The 11,274-nt window shown below is 43.3% G+C and overlaps 1 pseudogene; it reads right to left on the bottom strand.

Moving 5' to 3' along the window:
• Positions 718–5,793, bottom strand: LOC110259482 (annotated as a pseudogene).

Below are 11,274 nucleotides of genomic sequence, written 5' to 3'. Positions count from 1 at the left end.
CCATATAAACTTTACTGGGAAAAAACTGTTTAAGAATCTCAGAAAAAAACAGACACGATGAAAAGATAGACAATATATAATGTTAAAATATTGTCACAGGTATGGAAATGTATCATCATCTGAATGTAAAAAAATGTTGTAAAGCAAAGGGTTGTCAAAATATAGAAGAGCTGTTTTGTTTTCTTTTGTTATTTCTTTATAGCCACACCTGCGGCACATGGAAGTTTCCAGGCTAGGGGCTGAATCGGAGCTGCACCTGCTGGCCTATGTCACAGCCACAGCAACACCAGATCTGAGCTACATCTGCAGCCTACACCACAGTTCACGGCAATGCTGGATCCTTAACCCGCTGAGCCAGGCCAGGGATCAACCCTACATTATCATGGGCACTATGTCGGGTTTTTAATCTTTGAGCCATAACAGGAACTCCAGAAGAGCTATTTTGAAACAAATGAAAAACCGAGACGACGAATTAATGGCAACTAGGTCTAATGCATAACAGATACTGAAATGCCATGGGAGAAATGAACAGAAGTATCTTCTGAAGTGGTGGTGACAAAGGACAGAGGTGGCTTTTAGACAGGCAAAGGACACAAGCCAATTAATGCACCACTTCCTTCAAATAAAAGTGAGAATCTCTTGGGACAGCCTAAGTGCCTGAGCAGACACATTTTAGAGCAGTTAATGAAATGCTTCATATTTCAGCAGAAAATTATTTCACCAGTGAAAATGACATAGACTCAGAGGCATGCTTTGCTGAGACACTTGGTAGTTGACATTTTTCCCAAACAGTCACCACAAGTGTGAGAGCCTCATGAGGCTGAGGTCCCCCAGCTGCATGAACATCTGCACTCTCATTTCACCAAGAACATGAGCTCTGCTGGGTGCTCTCTATTCCGGGTGGAGAACTCCAATCAATTTTGTGTAGCCTAAATCAACTTGGGCATCAACCGCCCTTTTAAATGTGTCATCCCACAGAGCTGGCCCACCGGGTTTCATCTGGAAAATAACTGGTTCTTGGGCTCCTTTGTGTTTATTGTTTTTCTATTCTGCACTGTGGTGCCATATAAATTATCTCAAAGTCTTGTCAATGAAAGCCAAATTTAGAATAAGAAATTGTTCTTGGTGTTCCTTGTTTTTGGCTAAGCCTTTTTGAACTTCGGCTCAAGGAGTAAAACTATCATACTTCCAAATATAAAAACATTTTAAACATCCTGCCTTCAAATTCTGCACTTGAGAATCCAACCAAATCAGAGTGAACTGTCTAAAGATGAATATTTTTCTTAATATTTTTCAGAAACTCATTTATCTTGGAGGGTTTAAGGCAATAAGTAGGAAATATATAGAAAGTTTAATCATATTGTCTATGGGCTCCCATAGCAAAAGATGAACATATTGGAGGGGTGGATGAACAGGTGACCAGAGCCCTAGTCAGGCCATCTTGGAGGACGAGTATGGCAGAGCTTTGAGTTCTGAGAAGGGCAGTGGTCCTTCTGGATGCCTCTTTTTATGGTTTCTCTAATGAAAATCAAAACCTGACCAATTTGTAAAATATTAAATACCTTTTAATATTTAAAAGATTGTTATTAAGCATAATTACTTGTGCCAACGTGATTCTTAGAAAATAAGCTTTAACCAAGTGAATCTTGTTTCTGTGTTGAGAAGTTTTCAAGGGTGAGTCAACTCTTTCCTGGGTCAAGGTTTCAAGATGCTATTGTCAAGCTATCCTATGGATGATACAGATAAACATGGACTAAATGCTGGTTAAGTAAAGAAGTTTCTTAACTAGTTGAATGACTGAATATATACCGTTGATAAACTCAATTCTATCCTTAAAATCATAAAATCCATAAAAGAGGGCGGGGCATACACTTCTTGCAAAAAAAACATATTTGGCGCATTTTTTATGATTCATATGGATATATAGAAATCAAGTACATGCTATTTTGATGCAACTGTTTTGAAGATACTTTGACAGCCCTGTAAAATAATTTAGTGCTAAAGAATGTTTCTCAAGTGCCAATTAACATAATTACCTAGACACTCACTTCCTGATCTTCGTCCTATTTCTGAGTGAATTTCAGAGGAGCAGTAAGGTCAAATTCAAGCCTGAGGTGAGGCTTTGCAATGTTCATTATTCAGGTTGCTAGGGAATGAGAAAAGATGTGTTCATATTTTGATGCACCCATTTTGATATGACCAAATCAAAGTAGTCACATCAAAATCTTTTTTCCAGACCTGATTTCCATACATTCATCTGCCTCACAGATGTGGGAACAAGATGGCAACAAGGACTGATCTCTTTAGCACTCCATAAGGCATTTACTTTCCAGCTTGGCAATAATTCATTGGGGTTCTAACATTTGTGATGACAGAAAGATGGAGGGAGAGCTGGTGTGCTGGTGTTAGAGTCAATATTTGATAGATCTCCATTAAGCCAGATGTTGTCTTCTTGCCTTTGGGAATATAGGTAAAGACTGCATATCAGTGCAGGTTCTTTTGTTGTAAGCAGTAAAAATAGACCCTGGCTGAGTAAGTAAGAAATGACTTTCTGTGAAGGCTACTGGGTAGCCTTCAATAGCATAAGAGGCAAACAACCACGTCTTGGGAAGACCCCAAGTCAGAGGAACTCCAGGGATCTCAGTAGAGAACTCAGACTCTGCTTCTGCAGAGAAGTGGCATTGATTTCTTCACTTCCATGGGTCATCTGTCCCTCAGTGTCTCTGCCCAAGTTTCAAAGCTTGTCTTATGTGCCCCCTACCCTATGATCAGGACTGTTGGGGTCATGTGGACAGAGGAGGGCCATAGTTGTCAGAAGAAAGGGGCATATGATGGGAAAAGAAGACGAAAGTAGACCTACTAAGGACCTGAGCTTTAGTCAAACATTCATTTTCAAAACTACAGGTTTGGCCTCACCTGCTTCATGCAAATAAAGGGTTTACTGGGCTGCAAACTCAACAAGAGTGTTAACACAGCCTTAAGGTCCCAGCATCTGTGAGACAGCACCTCTGCAGAGGTTCCAGCAGTGCCACAGGATCTTTGCTGTGGCACCTTGGTTGGCTCTCCACTATGATTCTGGACTCTCAGACACTTCTTCTCCTTCCTTTTCCAGCTCTAAGGATAGTAGCTGCTTCCAGAAGTTACTAGTGTCTGGCTTATCTCACTTTTGCCTCTTTGCTCCCTCTGTCTTTTGTAGCTATGTAAAAAGCTCCTGTGTTAATTTCTCTCTGTTGGAAATGTTGAGAGTATTTCTCTCTTCCTTTCTGGATTCTGACTGATTCACATGCTGAAAACACAGATGACATCCACAGCAGGATGATGAGTGAGGGAGTTTGATACCATGTCACACTTGGAATGCATGTCTTGTACAAAGGAAGACTTGGAATGTGGTCACCAGCTTCAACTATCTGAAGAGCTTTCATCTGAAAAGGGGATTATATTTATCCCGTGTAGTTCTGGAAAGCAAAACTAGGATTAGTAAGCAGACGTTTCAAGGAAGTAGGTTTCAGCTCAAAATCAGGAACAGTCCTCTAAGCCCTTGAACTACCCACAACTGAATGCACTGAGCACCTTTTGTTGGGGGTTAGTCAAGCAGAGGATTGGTTTGCATCCCTCAGAGACACTGGAGAGGTACCCGCCTGAGTGACAAGCTGGGCCAGATCAACTCTTGAGGCCCCTGAATCCTCCTACAGAATCTATAGGCTTTACTTAAAGATTTAAGTCATTTTGTCTTAAAGATCGAGGACAAAGCTGGGGTGTTTGCTGACCTGCAGAAAACAATACCAACTATCCTCTAAGATTTATCTTGGCCATAGAGCACTTTTTTTTTTTTTTTTATGGCTGCTTCTACAGCAAATGGAAGTTCCCAGTTATAGGTCAGATCAGAGCTGCAGCTGCCCACCTACGTCACAGCCACAGCAACGTAGGATCTGAGCAGCATCTTCAAGCTATGCTGCAGCTTGCAGCAATGCCAGATCCTTACCCCACTGAGCAAGGCCAGGGATCGAACCTGCGTCCTCATGGATACTAGTCAGGTTCATTAATCACTGAATCACAATAGGTACTCTGGATTCTAGTGTTCTCACCCTTGCAAATATGGTTTGATGGATCCACATTTCGGAGGCTGAGGCTTCCCATGTCAGCCCTGGATTCACAAGGATGGGGAGACAGTGATAAGGAAACTAGACAAATCTTCACAATCTTACTGAGATCTCTGCCTGCCACTATGAAAAATCCCACCCCCTTGCAATTTGTGCTACAGTTGTTGACAACTTGTGCACATCTGTACAGCCCACCCTTCTGCTGTTCGGGGCAAACAAGTCTCAAGACAGCTGTTCTCCATTCATCAGTTTAACTTTCCAGGAGCAAAACTGCCTTCAATTGCACTGTGGCAGTTTGGGAGGGAGGTGGGGAGAAAGCCATTCCCCTTTGAATCCTGCTAAACCAAATACAGAAATATAACATTCTAACCTGTCACACACTCAAAAAAATGATTCTATCTACAAAACAGAAACAGATCACAGACAGGAAGAGCAGACTTGTGGTTGCGGGGGGTGGGGGGGGATGGACAGGGAGTTTGGATTTGGTAGATACAAACTATTTCATTTAGAATGGATAAGTAATCGGGTCCTGTTGTACAGCACAGGGAACTATATCCAATCGTTTGTGATAGAACATGATGGAAGATAGTATGAGAAAAAGAATGTATATATGTATGACTGGGTCACTTTGCTGTATAGAAGAAATTGGTACAGCACTATAGATCAACTATACTCTAATTAAAAAAAAAAAAAACATGCAGCACTATTGACAATAGCCAAGACATGGAAACAACCCATCGACAGATGATTGGATTAGGAAGATGTGGCGTATATACACAATGGAATACTACTCAGCCATAAAAAGAACGACATAATCCCATTTGCAGCAACATGGATGGAACTATAGACTCTTATACTAAGTGAAATAAGTAAGAAAGAGAAAGACAACTATCGTATGATATCACTTATAACTGGAATCTAATATACAGCACAAATGAACATTTCCACAGAAAAGAAAATCATAGACTTGGAGAATAGACTTGTGGCTGCCTGGGGGAGAGGGAGGGAGTGGGAGGGATCAGGAGCTTGGAGTTAATGGATGCAAACTATTGCTTTTGGAATGAATTAACAATGAGATCCTGCTGCATAGCATTGAGAATATGTCTACATACTTGCATCGCAACACAACAATGGGAGGAAAAAGTATGTATACATGTATGTGTAATTTGGTCCCCATGCTGTACAGTGGGAAAAAAATAAATAAGTAAAAAAAAAAATCATAACTTCTAGCATACTTAAAAAAGCCTTCTCTTAACACTCTCCAGTGGGAACACTGAAGAAGAGAAGGAATGCAATAAGTTACCCACAGTCCAAACCCCAGATATAAAAGGACCAGAAATTAAACTAGAGTTCATTCTGACCAGACCAGGGATATTCCTCCCGTTCAACTCAAACTTATTGCTTCAAAAGATCCCACATCACAAGAGAGAAAAACCATAGAATTGTTTCAGTGGCGCAGTCCAACTTTCCAGTGCATGAGGACGGCAGGACATTAGTAACCTAGAAGTTGCATCTTTTGATATTACAGCCTCTCGTAGAGGATTTTACTTTCCATTCTGCTTCTCCTAAATTTGTCCCCATACTTTAGTTATTTCAATATCCGTCATATGTTTTACCCTGGGCGGGGAGATGACTGCCCAGAAGCCAAAGAGAAAATGCCCAAGAAGGGATAAGCAGAGCCTGGCTTGCGCATGGGCAATTGCCCAACTCTCTGGACTCGTGCCACAGTTTAGGGACATCGGGGTACAAAACTCCTTAAAATACATATATGCCTGCACACCTAAAAGTCCATCAGGAGAAGAGAATAATTTTGATCTTAACATCCTCTTCCCACAGCCTCTCCCCAAAAGTGGGGCTCTAAGGCCATGTTCCCCTCATGAAAAGCTGTGGGTTAGACCCCAAACTAAAGGAGCAAGGCTGGGTGGATGCTGCAAAAAGGGCAGAAAAGGGCAGGAAGAGAGAGCATCATGGTGCAGTGGGAGGGGGTGCGGAGTTGAGGGCCAGAGCTTTTTTCATGGATGGGCCACCCCCTCCCACTTGGGACCAGCTCTCCTGCTGCAGGTCAGGAAACCCCTCCTCGTCTTCCAGCTTGGGAGATTCAAATTGCGATGCTCATCTCATGCTCTCTGTTTCTTCTCCTTCTGACCGCCCCTCATATTCCCCCCCTCCATGTCCCTTTATGTCCCTCGGTCCTCTCTCTGCCCACCCCTTCCAGTCTGAGGCGGCCACCTGGGGACCCTGCCATCCAGTCATTAGCTAGGGCAGCTGCTCAACCAAACAAGCTCTGAGATCCACAGCTGGGAGAGCGGAGTCCTGCCTGGAGGAGGGGGAGCCAGGGGGCTGGGGGTGGGGAGGCCCACTGAGCCTTCTCAGGTGGCCAGATGACGCCTAATTAGGCCCCCTGCTCTGGAGGCCTCACCAGATGGGCAAATGCCTGGAAGCCTTGGGGAGCCAGCAAGATGCTGTGGGAACCCCCAGTGTGCAGTTTCCTTTCCAGCTGCCTCCGGGGCTGTGGGGGAGGATGGTTAAAATAGTAATTGTTGCCTGGGGTCGAGGGGCCTCGCTTTTCCCTGCCAGGAGGGGTGATGCTCTGCTTCCCAGGGGTGCAACCCCCACCGCTGTCCCCTCTCTACCAGCCTGGAGTCTGAGTTGTTGATGCCATTGATTGAAAATGATTTTTGTTTTTTTTAGATGCACACCAGAAGAGTTGGCACTGGGAACATTTTTCTAAGCCTAAACAATGCATACCATGAATTCATGCCTGGCAGAATTAAACTAGAAGAGCCACATGAAGAAAACACACGGACATAAAGAACAGGCTTGGGTTGCCAAGGGGGAGGGGGAGGAGTGGGATGGACTGGGAGTTTTGGGGTTAGTAGATGCAAACTATTACATTTAGAATGGGTAAGCAATGAGGTCCTTCTGTATAGCACAGGGAACTATATCCAGTCTCTTGTGATGGAACATGATGGAGGATAATGTGAGAAAAAAAATGTATACATACGTATAACTGGGTCACTTTGCTGTACGGCAGAATTTGACAGAACATTGTAAAACCAACTATAATAATAATAATAAAAAAAAAGGTTTAGAAAAAAATAAAGAAAATGCATGGGTTTCCTTCTTTCTGTTTCCCCAGCCTGCAAATGTGAGCTTCAAAGGGTGTGGTAGTGAGAAGGTGAGGCTGCTAAGGATGTAACTTTGACAAACTGCTGTTTTCGGCTAAGGGAGAAATCAGGAGCCAGACAGTAAGGAAAGAGGGGACACTGCAGAGGTGGAGATATTTTATATTTCAGAGCCTGACCACAACCTCCATGAGAGAACTGCCCTGTGGCACTCCTAATCCACCCAGCCGCTCATATGTCTACATCTAGGGAAAAACATCGCAGGAGGACAGGCAGGGAAACAGAATCTCTGGCACCCTTCCCCCTCAACTTCTGCTCTCCATGAGGAGTTTGCTTTTCAGTGGGAAAGCACCAATGGAGATAATGGTACAAGTTACAAACATTAAAGGGAAAAAATACAAGAAGCAGAATTAAGAATGGGCCAAGCGACCACTCTGACCTTCCTTCTTACTGCCTCCCCTAACTCCTTGTGTGACGAAGAACATCTCTGCCTTTTAACGAAGAGAGTGATGAGGACAGTGCTTAAGTCCTTCATCCAAATGGCCTTTTTAGTAGAAAAGTAAATGTCAGAGTTCCCGTTGTGGCTCAGCAGGTTAAGAACCCAACTAGTATCCCTTAGGATGTGGGTTCGATCCCTGCCCTCACTCAGGATCCGCCATTGCCGTGAGCTGTGGTGTAGGTTGCAGATGCAGCTTGGATCTGGCATTGCTTTGGCTGTGGTGTAGGCTGGCAGCTACAGCTCCAATTAGACCCCTAGCTTGGGAATTTCCGTATGCCTCAGGCAAAAGACAAGAAAAAAAGAAAAAAAAAAGAAAAAAAAAAGAAAAGAAAAGAAAAGAAAAGAAAGAAAAAAAAGAAAAGGAAAAAAGAAAAGGAAATGTCAGGAAAACACAAGAAATCTTTTCTGCCTGTCATCATGGCCCTTGCACTCCCATTTGTGATACCCTATAAACATCCACATGGATTCAGGGAAAAGGCCATGTATCTCGTCAGGTGGTTTCCTTTTTTAAGCTTGTGGAAAGTGAACTCACATCAGTATTGGTTTTACCAGAGTTCCCATGGTGGCTCAGTGGAAATAAATCTGACTAGTAACCATAAGGACACAGGCTCAATCCCTGACCTCGCCCAGTGGCATTGCTATGAGCTGTGGTGTAAGTCACAGTCACAGCTCGGATCTGGTGTTGCTGTGGCTGTGGTGTAGGCCGGTGGCTACAGCTCTGATTCGACCCCTAGCCTGGGAATCTCCCTATGCCGCAGGTGCAGCCCTAAAAAAAAGACCAAAAAAAAAAAAAAAATTGGTTTTACCTTCTGGTTACCCTCACACCAGAGGCAATTGTTTCTAACTATTATATGCAGGGAAATTTTCTAAAATAAAATGTAGTAAGGCTAAGAAAATAAGCATACAGATCATGTATTATAATATTTCTTATTTACCCTTGTTATTAATGTTGCTTATTTGTGGGATCAATTTGGGGACTGAACAGGCTGTGTATGATTACATTCTTGGCCAGCCGAGAAGCAGGCTGGCAGCAGAACATCTTTGAGCAATCTCTGCTCTCTGTGGTTGCTGGAGTATAACATATTTTCTGTGGGCTCTGGCTGATACAGTGGACATTAATTGTTAATTCTCCAACAGCCATCCGCTAAAACACAGACTCCCTAGAAATCTGGGGAAACAGTGCCACCTAGCAGCCCTTGCTGTAAGTGCTTCAAAGCTGGGTTTATTGTTGACTTGGGCGGGTGAAAAAGGCTGACCATTCTTTTGAGGTGGACCAAGTTGGAAAGGTGATCTTCCCAAATCCACCTCTGCTATCAATGATCACAATCCCCTGTCAGGAGCACAGAGTCCATTTTGCTTCAGAAAAGCGGCTTATCTTAATATTCTGGATAAGCAAGATTTCATAAAATATCATTAGCAGGGGGCATTTCTTCTGTAAGACACTCGTGAGCTACACATTTAAAAGATGAGACAAGAGAGGTGCAAGAGGAAAAAGGTGCTTCTTCAAAGTCACACAGGTAGTTTGTGTTTGAGTCAGCCTCAAAAACTAGGACCAATCCTACAGCTTTTTAAAGGCTGGGCAGAGATGAAGGCAGAAATAAGACACAGAAGTGAAAGCATCCATCAGGAAGCAAAGGTATGGGTCCCTTTCTGAATCTGTGTATCAATAACAGGAGTATGGAGAGGGGCACAGTAAACATAAGGACAGAGTCCTACCTGTATCTAGGCAGACACCCTCAACAAATCTTTGAGTGGCCCTCCAAACTTCCACAGAAATGGTTGGGACAAATATTTGGACTATTCTCCAACCCAGCTTCTCTGTGGTCTGATCAGTCACATTTCTCCCTCAAAGGAGAGCTATTGCAAATTTTAATTTGGGAAATAGAGGTTTTCAGATTTTTCTCCTCTAGAGGCTCTTGGGAGCTTTGATGTAGAATGTGTCAGCTGCTCTTTCTCTCTCTTGGGAAGGAACATTATGGAATCTCAGCCTGGTGGAGCTGGGAGGGAACATAGGCATGAGCTGGTCCCATGCGCTCATCCTGAATGCACATTTGAATCACAAGAGACGTTAAAAATGTCACCATATACCAATTATATGAAACTCTTTAGTGTGGGGCCTATGTAGGGTAGTCCCTCCTTACCTGAAATTTTTGCTTTCTGTGGTTTCAGTTACCCACATTTAACTATAGTCCAAAGTGGTTAAATGAAAAATTCCAGAAATAAACAAATCATAAGTTTTCAGTTGTATATGGCTCTGAGAAGTGTGATGAAATCTCACACAGTACAACCTAGGATCCCAACCATTGACACCCATCACGGTCCAATGATCCAGGATCACCTGAAACAGGTGAGCCTCCTTCTGACGTGGGGTCAGAGGTCTGCAGCCTGAGGCTATGTCACAATGCCTATGTCATTTACCTCATTTCATCTCATCACATAGATGTTTATCATCTCACATAATCACAAGAAGAAGGTTGAGTACAGTGGTACAATAAGATATTTGGCGAAAGACTGCATTCCTAAACTTTAATTACAGTATATCATGGTGATTGTTCTACTTAATAATAGTTATTATTGTTAATCTCTTACTGTGCCTAACTCATAAACTAAACTTTATCATAGGCATGTATATATAGGGAAAAACATAGTATATATAGGAGTTGGTACTATCCCTGGTTTTAGGCATCTTCTGGGAGTCTTGGAAAATATCCTCCATAGACAACGAAGGACCTACTATATTAGTATGTATGAGTGATTCCAATATGCAGCCAAGGTTAAGAATCATTAGCTTCTAGCTCAAACTTTCCTCTCAAAGACAAGAAAAGTGAGGTGCAAAAAGACAGCAGTTCATCCAATGGTAGATGGGAAGCTAATGGCAGAACTGGGACCAGCTTTCTCTTCCTTGTCCTTGGTGGCCTGTACAGGCTACTACATCACACTCAGTCTCATGATCAGCCAGCCAGATAGACAGCATGGTCACACCCTGCAGACACAGCTCCTGGGGACAGCCACCTGAGAATGGTTGTCTGTATGTGGGAAGTGCTCTGGGCACTGGGCACACTCAGCATTGAGGAATCCAAAAGAAGAAATGCTCAAGGATTCTAACTAAGGTGGGAACACTCAGTCATTTATCTTTCTCCAGATGTTATTTCTGAAACTGGAGAAATAACCACAGGACCCTGGGGACCTCCTGGGCCCACTGTGAGATGGACTAGAGCCAGACTCCATTGATTGGTGGACTATAGCAGCACTTTGGTTCTCCAGAGTCCACTGGTCCCTGACAGTCTGGTTACATCACTTGACCCCATTCACAATCACTCTATTAAGGAGCCACAGGTACCTTTAGGGGAAGTTAAAAAGGAAGATGCCCAGTGTAAACAGGTGGCTGAGCAGCAAGATTTCCAAGGAGCCTTGTCCTCCCCTGCAGTTCATCTATGAACTGGCTCAGATCTGGGAAATGGTTGAGGGGCCATGACCTTCTACTGTGATGATTCTATTCACCATATCTAGAGATTTCTCCTTCATGAAACTAAGGAAGCTGTTAGCAGCC

This window comes from Sus scrofa, chromosome 1 (assembly GCF_000003025.6).
Source record: "Sus scrofa isolate TJ Tabasco breed Duroc chromosome 1, Sscrofa11.1, whole genome shotgun sequence".
Lineage (NCBI taxonomy): Eukaryota > Metazoa > Chordata > Mammalia > Artiodactyla > Suidae > Sus > Sus scrofa.
Note: the sequence above shows the minus strand (reverse complement) of the source record. Positions and strands in the feature narration are given on the sequence as shown.